Source organism: Sceloporus occidentalis, unplaced genomic scaffold (assembly GCF_023333645.1).
Source record: "Sceloporus occidentalis isolate IW3139 unplaced genomic scaffold, rSceOcc1.0.p SCAF_5, whole genome shotgun sequence".
NCBI lineage: Eukaryota > Metazoa > Chordata > Lepidosauria > Squamata > Phrynosomatidae > Sceloporus > Sceloporus occidentalis.
Genome location: NW_028316985.1, coordinates 42,741,848 through 42,756,665, shown reverse-complemented (window position 1 = coordinate 42,756,665; position 14,818 = coordinate 42,741,848). Strand labels below are relative to the sequence as shown.

Here is a 14,818-nt window from a genome sequence, read left to right as displayed (position 1 = left end):
CACTGATTTCATCAAGCAATAGTTTTCTCAGATTTATTAGATGGTTTTCAATGGGTTTAAGGCCACCTAATTCTGTCTTAGATATTTTTCAACATCCAATTAATAGTGTTTCCAATTAAAAAAGAAAAAAGAAAAGATAGACTGCAGCAGAATCAACCATTTAGAAGAATACTTTAAAAGGTGTAGTCAGCACTAAGGCTTGTATGTTCTTGTCCTTGGGTATCATTGGACATCCACTCCACCAGGATGCAACCTTGTGAATATTTATATATAATCATAAAGACTTATGAGAAAATATTGATAGGTTTATATTCATGACAGCTATTCTAAGTATATCTAACCTGGACATGAGACTCACTGACCTCAGTCAAATTTATTTCTGAGTAAATATGTTTTGGATTGGAATATAAGATTTTACAGTACATTGTTCCCGAGTTAGGTCCAGAAGGCGACTCATCCAGAAGGCAGCGCATTCACAGAATGTATGAAGTAGGTTGTGGTGCCAGAATGGCTAGCTCTGTATCCACTGCCAATATTCACAGCAAGCAAGAGAAGAGGCTCTGTCTGTGTAACTTACATATATGTATAGAACTTCTCCGTGTGAAGGCGTATCCTGACCCAGTCATGGTTCCTCTCCTTTTGCTCACATCAGGGACTGATATATATTCAAACCTCTGTTTCACACATGTCATAAGCAAGGACAGTTGTGGCTGCCAGACAATACCTCTACCGCACTAGACTGTTACAGTGCTATTATTCTACTTTTACTGCTATGCTACCTCTTGTGGCAGTCTAGGGTTTGTAGTTTAGTGAGGGCCAAGAGCTCTCTGGCTAAGAATTCTCAATGCCTCCCCTAAACTGCAAATCCCAGGGTTTTACAGAAGGCAGTAAACGTGTAATAATAGTGCTATAACAGTGTAGTACAGTGTAATGCACAATTGTATGGCAAAATGAAGTGGTCTTCTAAGACCACAAATGATGGGAAGTGGCAACAATATGTTGAAGGAGAGATTTATGTGCTATGCAAACTCCACAGCATCTTAGAAGCTAACCTATTGCCTTTAAGCATGGTGGGAGACATTATCCCATAGTGAGTGATAAAAGATTCAACCCCATAGTACTGTCAGTTTTTGCAAAAGAAAGTGGTTGGACACCCCCTAGTTCTTCACGTCAGACAGCAAAATGTGTTGGGCTGATCCAGCCTGTAGCCTAATGACAGAAAGAATGAACAGCAAAATAATCTTGTAGTTCCAGCCAGCCATGGGCAGGAAAGAAGCACATTGTGTAGTTAGCAATGTCTTCTTTGTAGCTGGCCACCCAGGTCCTAGGTGAAGTGGAAGATTGTTTGGAATGATTTATGGCAATAATAGCATATATATTTGCCAGGGCATATATCACTATCTAGGACTTCAGCTTAAATTTGTACTTTTAAGAACTTAATATGTAATAATTTGAATGGAAAATAAAATATTTCTAATCCTACATTTGCAAAGAGTAAGGTCCAATACAGACCGGCACTTTGTGGGCAGAGCTACAGCACTGTGTCCATACGCTTGATGCTGTGACTCCACCCCCATTGTGCCATGATGCTTCACACCCTTCTAGATAGCACATGGCATCATGCTGTGACTCCAGCCCAATGCCCAAACGGTGCAACGTGGAAGAGGCGTCATCATGCTGCCCTGTCACAGCTATAATGCACCTTCCAGGGAGCAAAAAAGAAGCCACTTTTGACAGCTTCTTTTTGCTCCCTATGGAGGCAGTGGCGTATGGTTGCCGTGGCCCCAATCCAGGGTGTAAAGAGGCAGCCCTTCTGTACAGCCCCTCAATTATCCTTTTTATGGTAGAATATGTTTGATGACTTTAAATGTTGTTTTGGATTGACATTCATATTTAGTAATATTGATTATAGTATATATTGATTTCAATTCCAGCATTCCTGTACAAGTGGGGTGAGGTATTTTGAAGAATTAATTGCAGCACAGCAAAAGTACATATTGAAAACAAGACTTTTGTTGAGTGTTTTGGGCCCCTTTTTATTTTAAAATTACATTTGCTTTCACACTGGGAAAACCAAGTTGGCAATATAATTCAATACATTAACTTTGTCAATAATGTGGCTGGAACAGATGCTTTTATCCTGATTTTAATATATATGCTGTGTGAGTTAAAGAATATTTGAATGATCAAATATTTAAATGTCACAATTATTTCAAAATGCTGGAACAATGGTTCTGAATATTTGTTTCTCCAGATGTTTTGGCCTTTTATTATGGGTAGTGATATTTCTCAGTGTATGTTTTACCCACAACTAGGCTGTATAAATGTGAGGCTGTATAGTACACTACTTGTTAGAGGCTTTACAGCTGAAGCCATCTTCCCTGCCTCAAGTACATTATTTCTTTCCAAAAGATTCTTGGTTGAGAATGTAGGAATTAATAGGACTTTCAGTCAGAAAGTATCATGCCGTTCTAATGATGATTCACAATGTGTTCATTTTAATCTCCTGCAATTTCTGTGCTGTAGTGGTCTCGTGCTTCTGCCTTAATACTCTGCTTTTGTCCACATGGCTATTAAGAATAAGTGAGTAATGCAAATCCATAAATGAATAACTTAAAAACCAAACCAACATAACACTGTTTCCTGAAAAACAGATAGTACACACTTGACCTTAGCCAAAAGGCTAAGAAGGCTTTTGTGGGCAATGAGAAAGAATTTGAAAACATTTTTTAAAAATACAGATTTACATGTGAGGCTTCAATCCTAAGAACATTTACTAAGGAGTAAACAGAGTAGCTTGAAACCTATTGCTCTTTCCAACTAAAGTAAAATAAATAAGATTTAATGTATTGGTCCACCATTTAGCAACTGATTCAGTGGAGTTATTTTAGTTGGGGCTAAGTAGCAGGATTGATGCACAGACTAGGACCCGGAGCAATGGATGCAAGCTCCATGAAAAGAGATTCCACCTCAACATTAGGAGGAACTTCCTGATAGTAAGGGCTGTCCGACAGTGGAACAAACTCCTTCGGGGTGTAGTGGAGTCTCCTTCCTTAGAGGTCTTTAAAGGGAGTCTGGATGGCCATCTATCGGGGATGCTTTGATTGTGATTTCCTGCATGGCATGGGGTTGGACTGGATGGCCCTTGCGGTCTCTTCCAACTCTACGATTCTATGATTCTAAGATTTCATTCTTGGGAAAGATGCTAAAATTGCACTACAAGTAAACCCACTATGTTCCCAGTTTAAATCTGTGTGAATAATAGCCTCATTTATCTGGCCAACTAGTTATCTGGATTCCAAGCCACCAGTTAAACAAGGTTTTGTTCCATTTGATTTACTTCTATATTTCCACAAATCTTGCTGTATCCAGTGATTTATCAATGAACCATGGAACAATATATCACATTTGCATGTGGCATGCAGTGTTAGTGAAATAAACAGAAACGTGACATCTGTACTACGGATAAGATTCTTTTTTCATTCTACTTTTCCATTCATCATCACTACGTTTTTGTTTTTGTTTTTTTGGTTAGCAAATCTGCATGTACTTATGTGTGCACACGCGTGTAATCTTGGGGTGACTATATTGTTCCAGGAAAACTGCTTCTGTGGTTCTATAGGCACCATGCTTCAGTGCATTAAAGAATACCTTCCTTCATTTTCAGTTTCATAGGATTCATTTTATTTTATTTTATTTTATTTGCTTGATCATCCCATTTACATTGAAACTATTGGAAACATCAGGCTGCAAATAGAAAACTCAGGTGCGTTACAGACCGCCGAAAAGCAGCGGCCTGTGCCTTTCCCCGGGGTATCGGGGCCTCAGTGGATAGAACGACAGCCGCTGAGGCCCCGATCCGCCGCTTTCCAGGCCGCGGGGAAAAGGCAGCTTCCCCGCAGCCTGGAAAGGGGTGTCCTTGGGGCTTCAAGCCCCAAGGACACCCCGCGGTGGTGGGGAGGAGGAGAAAGGGGCCGCTTGGCCCCTTTCTCCCTTGCGTTGCTGGGCGCAGCTGTCTGAAGGCTGCGCCCAGCGCCACAAAGCAGCACCGCAAACCAGGAAGGAGCTCTGAAACGGAGCTCCTTCCTGCTCCGCGCAAAGGACGCACTAAGCGCCCTTGCGCGGAGCGACAACGTCACGTCCGCGCCGCCCCATTTTGTATGGACTCAGTCCGTACTAGGCTTAGGGGGGTGCGGAAGCACCGCACCTTCCTAACTCTAGTACGGACTGACTCCGTACTAAACGGCCCGTCTGTAACGGGCCTCAGTTAAATGAATTAAGACTTCTATTGTCATAAGTGAATTTATTTTGTGATGAGGTGGTCTTACTAGTATTTTGAAACGGCCCTTGGGCTACTCAATAAATTGTTTGTTTGTTTGTTTGTTGTGATGAGGTGGTCCTCACTAGGTAATAAATCTTAAATATTTTTTTCAGTTGCTTCAGTGCAAATGCAAATGTTCCTTGCACCAAATCTTAAATGTGTGTAAATCTTTTATCAGGTTAGAGGGCCATAGAATATTTATGGAGCTTCACTTTTATCTATCCAAATTTTAGATATGTAACAGTAAGAACTGTAAAAAACAATATTAAAGATGGTAGGAGGTGGCTCTAATACCTAAGGGGAATGAAAGAAGATTGCCCAACCACTTTTACAGCTATGATTTTATTTTATTGTTTATACAACTCTGATGTTATAAATTTCTCTTCCTAGTCTGGACAATAAAGGGAGTCGTATGGAGTCTGGTTGTGAGAGTCATGTTGGGATTCTAGTTGTGAATGTACATGTATTTAAATGGCTACACATGTGAGATTCTTGACTTCTAGAGAACAGGATCTAGAAATGTTTTAAATAAATAAATATGGTGTTCAAAAATAGTCACTGAGTAGAATTTTGCATTTGTTTGAATGGACTGATTTTGTTGTAGTATTTTCATATCAAGACAGTTAGGCAGGGCAGAATAACTAATATTCCAAAGTATTCCATTTTTTTCCTATTTAGCTTTAAAAATAGACCTGTATTTCACACATTTAGCAACAACTTTTCAAAGATCTAAGTAAATTACTTGCCTCATAATCCTTAAAGTTCATTAACACAGACTGGAGTGCAAAGCTGCAAAGTCATATACAAATAATATTTTGATTCTAAGATACAAATTATTGCAGAAATCCATGAGTAGTCAAAGTGGAGTTTCACATTATGTGTTTGCTGTAGCTACTCTACAAATGTTAACAATACTTGAAAAAGGAGATAACTTTTGCGCTGTTCAATAAAATTACCTTAGTTGGAAAGGGACTGCTCCTTTGTTGTTGTTGTTGTTGTTGTTGTTGTTTTGGGGGGGGGAATCTTTTTTGAAAAACAATTCTCAGTGTGCTTTTCCATGAGATGTTGGGTAGTAATAACATCCTGGTGGGGCCTTGTGTCTTTGTAAATGGACCTACATCTGTAGGAATTAGAACTGTGCTGTTGTGTAATGTACATTGATGCATATTATTGTGTAATGCGCACCACTGTGCTGTGAATATTGATGCACATTGCACACCGATGCACATTAGGTGATGTCCCGTTAACACACATTCAGAATTCAGTAAAGAGGTTTCTTAGCACCTCTACTACGTATCTCGGTATAGGTAAAGTTACATGATGTAATAGGTTATATTAAGATTCCTGCAGAGTTCTTTATATGTGTATATATTAAAAATAATATTTTGAATTTAAATGATCCCTGATCTATTGAATGTGTTCTTAATTGTCATGAGGCATCTTGCTGTAAGGATTTAATCATCTCTAGTGACTGTCCACCTGTGTCTTTTCTTTTCAAGAAAAGCATGAATCTGTTGTCAAATCAAGGGATGTGAATAATAACCATTTATTTAGGATGGTGCTTCTCTCTAACAAGATCAGAATTCAGGAGCTTGTTCCACTTGTAGGAGTGTATAGAGTGTGAGACTAATTAAGATGGAAACTGCTTTAATGGAAGCCAACAGCTTCTGTGGGCCCAATTAAGACCACCCAACTGTGAAATGCAGCCCCCTAGGTAGAAGTTGGATTGGCCATTTTGTGAAGAGAGGAATCAAAAAAGGAATACCTATTTTCATGGGTAAAAGGAACTGAGTAAATGTTTAAGGGTTTTGCCTAATCCCTTAAATTTAAGAATATGATATTAATGTTAGTACTGAAGTTCCTCAGTACAGATTTACATACACAGCGCAATCTGAACTTGAAGCCCTGCTAACTGTTCTTGAGATATGGCTGTGTTCTTGGTCCCAAATCAATCTTGTCATTCCTCAGAAAGCAATGAAAGATAATAAGTACTATTCACCTGATTGCCTTCCTGCTCAGAGACAGCTGGTGACGCTTGTCTTCCTGATAACCAGGACTTTCAGATCTAAGGCAGGGATAAAGAAAAGCCGGGAGCTTGCTGAATCTAAATTTGACAGTCGATGGCAGTGTAGAGGGGTCAGGAGGGATAGAATCTCTGACACGTATAAGAAAGGAACAAAATTTATCTGCTCTCGTTGCAATGATTAGATGTCTCATTGTCTGGCTTTCTTATAGCGGATGATTGATCGTGCCCGCCAGCTGCCTAATATCATAATTAACAAAGTTGCTACCGTGTCTGAGAAGTTTAATCGAAAAAAATTGCCAGCAGTCTGATGCCGTCGTTGCCCATGAGGATGAGAAACACAGCAAAGTCGACTTTTGGACTAATGGATCTGCAGAACTATGTGGGCAGAATGAGAAATAATGCTCCTGGGTGGCTAATGGTATGTTTCTTTTCACAATTCAATTTTCCTCTCATTCTCTCTCATTGTCTTAAGATCTCGAAGGACTTAAACTTTCATTTCGAAGTCTCATCTACTTTATTATTTTATATTTATGCTTTAATATCAACATTAAATTATCTTATCATTATCAATGCTCTTAACAAAATGTATTTAAAATAGAGATAAATACGGTAATTGTTTCTATGTTCCCTCCACCACCACACAGATTTCAGACAGATTTTTGAAGATTTCCATGTTTTATTTTTGTGAGTCCTAAAGGAAGAAAGTGTCTTAAAGTCAATGGAGACATAGACTTCACTTACTGGTATTACATTAAGAAATGTTGCTAAAAATATACATTTATGCATATTCTTATGGCTACAGATATTTGTAAAAATATCTGATTAACAGTCCTAATTTCGGATACACCAGAATATTTAGGAAATATCTAAATAGCTCAGCTGTTGATCTGAAATATTTACACATTTTATGGTTTAAAAATGACTGTTCAATTTTTTGTGCTTTGCAGTTGTATTTTCCCCACTCTCTTTATGAGCTCTATTTGCTCACATAGTTGTCCCTAGAGTACATGTTGCTATCGCTAGTCCAACATATCAATGTGAATATTGACAGTGATGTCTCTGTGCGTGTGTGTGTATGTACCATATGAAGAGGAATGGATGGGATATTATGGAAATAAAGACAAAGAAAACAATAGCTGATGTATGCAGCACCACAGGAAAATGCATAGAAGGAAAACATTGCGGAAAAGCTGGTCATAGTTCCATTATCTGGATTTAATAAACCTCTGAAAAAGGAGAAGTTGCTTTCATTTGCTGATTATTGGAAGTGGAATTGTATATTTTAACCAAATTTGGAAGACAGTTTTCTCATGCATTTTCTTTTAGATTTTCTTTTTAACTGAGTATATTGTAACTAATGCAACGAGTTGTAGCTCTGACTGCCAGTATCTCTCTGAAAATTATTTTGTTTCACACATTCTTTCTGCTAGCAGCATGTCATCTGCAGATTTTAAAGTATATTAAAAATTATTGATACCATAAGACTTTTTTTAAAAAAAATTCCATGCATATGATTTCATGCATAGCAATTCTGTAAGTATTTTAAAATATTTTATTATATCTTGTCAAATTTGTGGAAAATAGAAATGGCATCATTTTGTCAAGATATTATTCTGAACTGCAGCTATGCAAAGAAAACTATTGGTCAGAGATATTTTTTCCTCACATGATCAGTGATAGATAATAATTCTAACCATTCCTGGCATTTTTATTGTTCACTGGTTTGGAAAAAAATACTTGTTTTGTCTGGAACAAAGATTTGTATAAATATAGAAGGGAGGGGGGGAAAACCAGATTAGTAATGCAAATTTTAAACAGAATGAAAGATTAGGCTACTAGAACAAGTATATTGTTATTTTAATCAGCACTCACATAATATTTCATGTAATTGAGACATAGTGCATTGTTAAAACTCAGCTGGAGAACTAAATGTCTGTATGGATTACAGAAGGAAATGCTAAAGCAGTGTCATAGCAGATGTGCCTGGTTTTTAACAGGATTATTTCCTTGGATATGTAGCAATGAACTCCTCATAATAGTTTCAGAGGAACTAATAACTTTTAGAAGCATGTTAATGGCAAATGTGCCAATGTAAAGAGTTAGAAGATTAGTGATGCATTCTCTGCACTGAAATAAGAGTATAATAAATGTCTCTCAGGTGACTCAGGCTGCAGCAATTTTTATTCCAGATTAAAGCATGATGGACCTTTGGTTGAGTGATTAACCCTTCAGAAATTAAAACCCAGTGCTAAAATTGTCAGTCCAATTTAAATGCAAACACAAAAACAAGGGTTATCATCATCGTCATTCTTCTTTTTCTCTCTCTTCCTCTCTCTCTATGATGCTGAGAAGGACCATGATTTAGCTTGGGCAAAACAGCTTGAATAGCAAAATGGCTTTCCAGAATTCAGTAAAGGAATTTCAGAATGAATGCACTGATGCTATGACAATCATATACTGATACTATGAAAAAGCAGGTAAGAGAAATATGATCAGTTAAATATCTTTAATGACAAGTTGAATTAGGGTGCAGCTGGATGCATGTCAAATCAGAAGCTCAAAGGAGCTTACTCCCATATAAGTGTATATAAAATAGCTTCATTAAGTTGGGTTCTTGCAACACAATGAATACGGGATAATTTTTTTCATGGTGTAGCCTGACACAGGAAACATTTGAAGAGTTAAATTTGAACAGAGTCTTAAAAAATCTTTTGGCAAAGCAGGCAAGCCACTACAGAATATAATTTAAAGAGGGCAAGAGGTGCAGTCCTATACATTCACTTACCAGGGAGTAACTCTCATTGAACTTCGCAGGGCTTACCTCTGAATAGATGTATATCAGGTTGCACCGTTTAATGCACACATATATTTACTGGTTTAAGGAAACTGATTTTTGATTATGTTTACAAACACATTCTCAGGATAGGCTTCAATAATAGTTCAAGTTATTATTATGTTAATTATTAAATTAATTATATGCCAACTGTTCTGAATATACTGGACTATTTGGAAAACTGAGCCTATTAACAAAATGGCATTTTAGGTATCCATAATATGGCAGGCACAATGTTTCAGGGCTGTGAATGTTATTCAAGACTGAACTAAACTTTTATTGTAATGTTTGTATTCAATATATAGAACAGTTTATCTTTTATTTAAATATTACTTCAGAGTTAGTATATTATGCCCATTATTTATTAATTAGCCATCAGATGATTAATCAGATCAGAGTCAAAACATTCTTATTAATTTTGTCACGTGCATACTTTCATGAGTGCTTTTGGTATTTTGACTTCACATTTGCAGTGGAATAAAGAATATTTCCCCAAATAGCTTAGCAAAATAAAATAGTAAATCAAAATATTCAGAATGTTCAAAAAGTTGATGAAAGTTGTTCCAAGATTCATTTTTAGATATGAATTTTGCAAATTCAGCCAAATACTGATTACATTAGCAAACAGAACCCTGCAATTTCAGAGCATGACATGAAAACAGAGATTTGGGGTACTGATATTGACCCAAAGAAAAATAAAGCTTCAGAAGCATATTTGAATTTCATCAGAGAGATTGAAGATTTGAGTGCTGGTCTGAATATTAAAGGACAGAAATTGAAGCAGATATTTATGGTAGAATTTGTCCCCCTGCTATTATTCTTTCAGTTTACCTGCTATTATAGAGAAGAAAGAGAATTAATTAGGTCAATCATTCTCAGATTGGCTTCTGTCTGTATATATTTTCCTGAAGCATGTGTTCTAGCACTGGAAGGGGATTAGACTAGATGATCCTTAGGATCACTATTATCTTAATGATTACATTATTCAATGATCAGTCCTCTCTAGGATCATAATAGGATCATGTGGTCCTTTCATACTGCACCTGACAAGCGGACTAGAGGAAGGGCTACTGTGTCATTTCCTAGAAGCTTCCTGTGAAGCACATTACAATGTTTTACTGACTGACTTTGTAGCTGCACCATACTCAGCATGGCACAGCAGTAATAATGAATCCCTTCTTAATTAGTCAGTTTGAATTCACTCTAATTACTAGTTTCCTGTCGTGTTCACTACTCTTGCTCGCCTTGTGTTTTGTCTATTTTTTGAAAAAAATAAATAAACAGAATATATATATATATATATATATATATATATATATATATCTCCTACCTTTAATTGATCTCACTAACTTACTGACTAATTGATGGCCAGTTCATCACTAAAGGAATGGTTTGAATTACAGCTGAAGGGAATGCTTTGATATTTTTGCTTGAGGAGATATTATAAAAGGATCATGGCTAAATAGTATACTGCAAGAAGGATAGGAATGGTAGGAATAATGCGCATAGACTGTATCTTAGTGGCCACTCCCAAGTTCTGGAACTCCCTCCCTAGGCAGGCCAGGATGGCTCCATCCCTGCTGTCCATCTGGCGGCAGGTAAAAATGTTTCTATGCCACCAGACTTTTGCATGACATGAATGCTGTTTTGTTTTTTGTTTTAAAGACTTTCAAACTTTAAATTTTAATAATGTAATGTTTTTAATTGTTTGAATTGTTTAATTGTTTTTTAAGCTTGTATTTTGTATGTTTTATAGTGTTTTAACTTGGACTGTTTTAGATTTGTAAGTCAGCTAGAGTCCCTGTACAGGGAGGAAGCCGTGATATGAATAAACATAATAAACATAATAATAACAATAATAGGAATGATGCAGCCCTCCAGTTGATGTTGGATTGTAATCCCCAGCATTCTTCATGAAAGGCTATGTTTAGCTAGGACTGCAGTCCAACAACATTTGTAAGACCATATGTTGCCCTCTCCCACCCCCACTGTAAGGCTATATTAAATGCTATGGAAAACTAACCTTTTAGAACTAACCTTCCAAAAAAGGCCCCTAGTGTGTTACCACTTGTGAAGAAAGCTAGGTCAGAGCAGTGGCATCAATGGGCAGGTGCAGGGGGTTCAGACCACACCAGGTGACACCCAACAGAAGGGGTGACACCCGGGTGGGGTCCTCCTCTCACTGCGGTGGAAGGACAAGTGTATACCTTGTGGCTTCACCAATTTCTGGATCACTTCCCTAGGGAGGGAGCCAAGGCAGCAGCAGAGAGGTGAGTGAGCCCCTCATGGCTTTGTTGCCAGACCAGCTCCCTCCCTGGGGATGGAGGCCAGGTGGTGGCAAGGGCAGTGGAGGGGTGAGCACACCCCTCATGGCTTCATTGCCTCCCAGTCCTCTCCCCATGGAGGGAGCTGGGACAACGATGAAGCCACAAGGGATGAGCAGTGTGGGGCAGGCCACTGCTGCCGCCCTCGGCAGCCCTCTCCCTACACCAAGCCTGGTGTTTCCACTGAGTAAGAGTACAGCTACCTGAAATGAATTGCTTTATGTGATTATTTTTATAGGAATTGAAAAGTATTGGTTGGCCCTTTATGTAAATGAGTTACTGAATTGAATATTACCTCCATTTCAGGAAAAACTCTCATGCGTGTAGATGGGATTCTAATTTTGGAATTTTTATTCATAGGTGGTGACCTTTTATTTTTGTTTCTTTGAAGGTGGATTTGTAAATGTGACACAAATTATAATGTGCAAAGTAGGCAGTCAAGATACAATCTTGTATAAGACACAGAAAGCCGAGAGTCTGAGAACCACCAGTCTACATTCTCCAGGATGCCTGTAGAGTTAATGAGCTCTTTGCTGGGTGACTCAGGGAAGGCAGCTTACGCTCCCTCCGTATAAAGGAAGTGAAGATCCTACTTCCTTTTTCATATTGCTAGCTAACAAAGGTTAGAAATGGCAATGTTGAGCCCAGCTAAATCTTGGTATTACACTCCCTACATAGTTAAGAGTTTCTATCTTTTAAAATGTGATGTATGTTATTGAAATGATAATAAATATGCAATCTCCTGTCCTATTCAATTTATTTCTCCCTTTCATCAAAGATGAGTTCCCACTGACTCTGTCAAGATAGAGAAGGCTTAGGCATTGTAGTAGAGAAATTAAGCAGCCTTAGGCAGCAGCTGCCTTCTACATAGTCCTTTCATTTGCACTTAAAACACCCTCCAGGAAAAAAAAAATCCTTTTTATGGGATTCCATGAAAAAGTAAAATAAGATGAGAACTGAACTTGTGAACTGGTGCAGTTGGATGATGGGAAGGGAAAGAAAGGAAACATTTCAGGGTGCTGAACATGTATACTCTAAGGCTTGGATTAGCACCGTATTTAAAGCAATCCATCCCTTAAAAAGACTCATAATTGCCTGTTAGCTATATCCCACTCTACAGGTATAATGATTCTATCTCTTTTCAAGATTTGTATATAGATTACTAATTGCTACCTGTCAGATTTTACTGCCATACTTTTTCAAACGTTCACATTGTTATATAAACACTTTTAATATATCCTTTGAAATATTTTTATAGCTAAAAATATAGTACACTGTTTCTTTTAAACATTTTGAGCAATCACTTCTAGATTACATGCTCATATAAACGGACATTTAGCTACTGACTATGGCTGCATGAATATATTTTCAGTAATTTGAAACACACATAATATATCATTTAGAGCTGTTTCTACAATTTATTTTCATATGAAGGGTTCATTTGATTTTGCTAATGGAATATATCTGTTGTTAATGTACCTTCTCTTGAAGATTGCCATTATTTGCAAGGTTTAAATTAAGAAAGGAACAAAATGGAAAATAATGTATAGGTATATGTATCATATGCCTCCTGTAAAGAAGTTGGAAATCTTACTCTTTTGGGTTACTACTTCCACAATCTCTAACCAGCATGGCTACTTGGAGGTAACTTTTCCAAGCTCTGCTTGTCTACGTTTATGCTTTTTTTTTTTTTTTTTACTCACCTGTCACTTCAGTGCTTTTTTCCTTCTGATCTTGGCAGATTATATGACATTTACTAGGTGTTCAAAGGAGACACATTACAATATTCTCACCTGAAGAATGCTCTAAATAATGTTCTCCTATGTTCAGTGTTCTGCTATATAGAGGTGTTGTTGTTGCTGTTTTAGGGGAAAACAGGTAAACTAAAAGTTTCCCCACCAAATATATTCTGTTTGTTGTATTTTTTTGTAAACATCAAAGCCTGAGAGTACTCAAACCAAAATTTCCATCTCATATGAACATTTATTTTCTGGCTCTGGGTGTTTTGAGTTTTGTGGAATACCTTGATGCAATATTCATGAACACTCCTGTGAACATGGACAAAAATTTATACCCGATTCACTGGAATTCTCTTCAGGATCATAAATTACCCCTGATATGGGATCTGGTGGCTTAGTGGGTAAGACACCAATTCTGATGATTGTAAGGTTGCAAGGTTGGCAGTTTGAGACCTGAATGCTGCATGATGGGATGGACTCCCATCACTCGTCCCAGCTTCTGTCAACCTAGCAGTTCGAAAGCATGCAAATACAAGTAGATAAGTAGATACCACTTTGGTGGGAAGGTAACAGCATTCCATGCAGTCATGCTGGCCACATGACCACCAGAGTTGTCTTTGCACAATGCTGGCTCTTTGGCTTACTAATGGAGATGAGCACCATCCTCTGCAGTCATGACTAGACATTCATGTCAAGGAAAACCTTTATAATAATAATAATAATAATAATAATAATAATAATAATAATAATAATAATAGCTTTATTTATATTGCCCCACCTCTCCCTTCAGATCGAGGCGGGGTTACAACCTGATAAAAAACCATAAATACAATCATAAGATACAATACAGTAAAATACAATACTTAAAATACAATCACAATCCAAGAACAGTAAAAAATTCAAAACATGCTACAATGGTCAATTACAGGGAATCAATCTGGCAGATAACATGGTGTCTTAATAAGAATCAGGAGGGTATGCCCGCCAGAAGAGCTCCGTCTTGACAGCCTTCTTGAAGGTGTCCAAGACGGTAGTTTGTTTGTCAAATAATTATCAGTGTTTCTAGTTAGAAGTCAGAGACATAGCTGCATTAGCTGGAATATCAGCATGCAAAAGGGTCTTGTAGCACCTTTGAGACTAACTGTGTGAAAGAAGCTTTTGTAAATTGAACCGACTTACTCAGATGTGACAGTTCACTCCATGCATCTGAAAAAGTAGACCAGGTCTATGAAAGTCTCAAAGGTGCTTCAAGATCTCTTTGCATCTAGTAAGAAGAATATGCTCATTCACAGCTGACAATACAAGTATAAAAACTGAAAGAGTTGCAGAGTGAATCCTGACTGTATAGGTTGCATCCATATATTTTTTTATCAAAAAGGGTCAATTTCATTTCATTTTCTTGCACATCTATACAACAACAAAAAGTTGTGACTTTTCTAGGCTTTGACTGAAAGCTGCCAGCAGTTGGCCTTTTCTTCATTAATTTTCTTATAAGTGCTGACAAGGTATTGTGAAAACATATATTTCTAAAAAATGTGGTTTGTCCGCTCCTCCAGAAAAATTGTGCACTGCTCC

The 14,818-nt window shown here is 37.5% G+C and overlaps 1 long non-coding RNA gene across 1 annotated transcript in view; it reads left to right on the top strand.

Moving 5' to 3' along the window:
• Positions 1 to 14,818, top strand: part of LOC149312076 (uncharacterized) — a 100,744-nt gene that overhangs the window by 46,952 nt on the left and 38,974 nt on the right. Inside the window, exons 5-6 of the long non-coding RNA XR_016281397.1 lie at positions 6,557 to 6,765; positions 8,700 to 8,824. This is a non-coding gene — a long non-coding RNA (uncharacterized LOC149312076). The remainder of the gene's footprint in view (positions 1 to 6,556; positions 6,766 to 8,699; positions 8,825 to 14,818) is intronic.